At 38.4% G+C, this 406-nt stretch overlaps 1 protein-coding gene across 1 annotated transcript in view; it reads right to left on the reverse strand.

The window, feature by feature from the left end:
- The window catches only part of LOC110018402 (protein OPAQUE1-like), a 98465-nt gene that overhangs the window by 43608 nt on the left and 54451 nt on the right, over positions 1 to 406 (reverse strand). The window lies entirely within an intron of this gene.

Consider the following 406-nt stretch of genomic DNA (forward strand, 5'->3'; position numbering starts at 1 on the left):
TTTACTTTCAATCTGGCCAATTGATTTGTTAAAATATGTGGAGTTTTACAACTAAAGTGAAGATTATATCCAAGATTCACGGAGGTCAAAGCCCTTGGAAGTTGGGTGCAAATAAATTGGGAAATAAAATTATGAGACGTAGAATTGGAGATTTTAGAGGAAAGACTAAAATCCCCAATTTGGTCCTATCGTTTGGGTCCTGAAGTGTAATTGTTAGCCCTCAGGCAAGGGGAACGTGGGAGCTCCGAAGTGAGAGCTGGTATCCTCCCAAGCTAGCTGCAGATTCAGTAAACAAGCATAGGATTAGTCAATGTTCTTTATGCCTGGACCAAAGGATAAAGAATAGGTATGCTCCTATTTGACACAATTATACTAGAACTGATTCACTTTATCCATTCACTATAAT

The sequence above is a fragment of the Phalaenopsis equestris genome, unplaced genomic scaffold, assembly GCF_001263595.1.
Source record: "Phalaenopsis equestris unplaced genomic scaffold, ASM126359v1 Scaffold000021, whole genome shotgun sequence".
Taxonomy (NCBI): Eukaryota; Viridiplantae; Streptophyta; class Magnoliopsida; order Asparagales; family Orchidaceae; genus Phalaenopsis; species Phalaenopsis equestris.